Genomic DNA, 833 nt, shown 5'->3' with positions numbered 1-833 from the left:
ACATTCATGTATGAAAAGCACAACTGTAACGTATCCATGCTGGGCTGTGCTACCAGTCAAGCACTATCCAATAACTTCATCAGTGAGGTCACGGTTGAGTCACTTCTTTGTGTTTGTGCTTTTGTGATGCATCTTGGTGAAGTATCAACTGTAGAACAACTGAATCTTTACTTCCGTCCTTAAAGTAATGCGTTGCTTGATTGAAGTTTCTGATATTTATGAAAAAGCGGAACTTTGGAAAACTGTAAATATCTACGTTTTTTTCTGTAACAGATGCAAAAACACTTGTTTAAATATTTCCAGTTTGCCTCTTGAAGTATATTTATTATCCTTAACCATTAGGCTGCCCCATCTACTTCCACCTCAAGACCCATATTCAGAGAACTGCATTTCAGCCTCCACATGTCATAGCTTTATTTAGTCTGTTTCAGAGTATGTAAAGTCCTGCAGAGTGTTGTAAATGCAGTAAGAGACAAAACTCAATAATACTGTTCACACAGCAGTAGAGGATGTGACGGTAAGACAGGATGAGGCAGTTTGCAGATAACATACATGATACATGAACAAAAACCTTTATTGCCATGGGGAATTTGCTTTGCACAATCGACCATAAAAGAAAATCAAAAACACATCAACATCAGCACACGACATAAAACAAGCATCATAAAAACATCATTAAGTGTTGTAAAAAAAAGGCATCATCACTGGGTAATAAATTAAGGACATAAAGGCCAAGAATTGCCGGTCACAGTCATCATGTGATCAGAGCTTGTTCAGCAGCTGAATCCTGCTGAGATGAATGATGCGAGTCCTCATCTTGGGCGTGCTCTACC

Source organism: Plectropomus leopardus, chromosome 10, assembly GCF_026936395.1.
Source record: "Plectropomus leopardus strain MGB_pleo_1.0 chromosome 10, ASM2693639v1, whole genome shotgun sequence".
Lineage (NCBI taxonomy): Eukaryota > Metazoa > Chordata > Actinopteri > Perciformes > Serranidae > Plectropomus > Plectropomus leopardus.
This window is presented reverse-complemented; position numbering follows the sequence as displayed.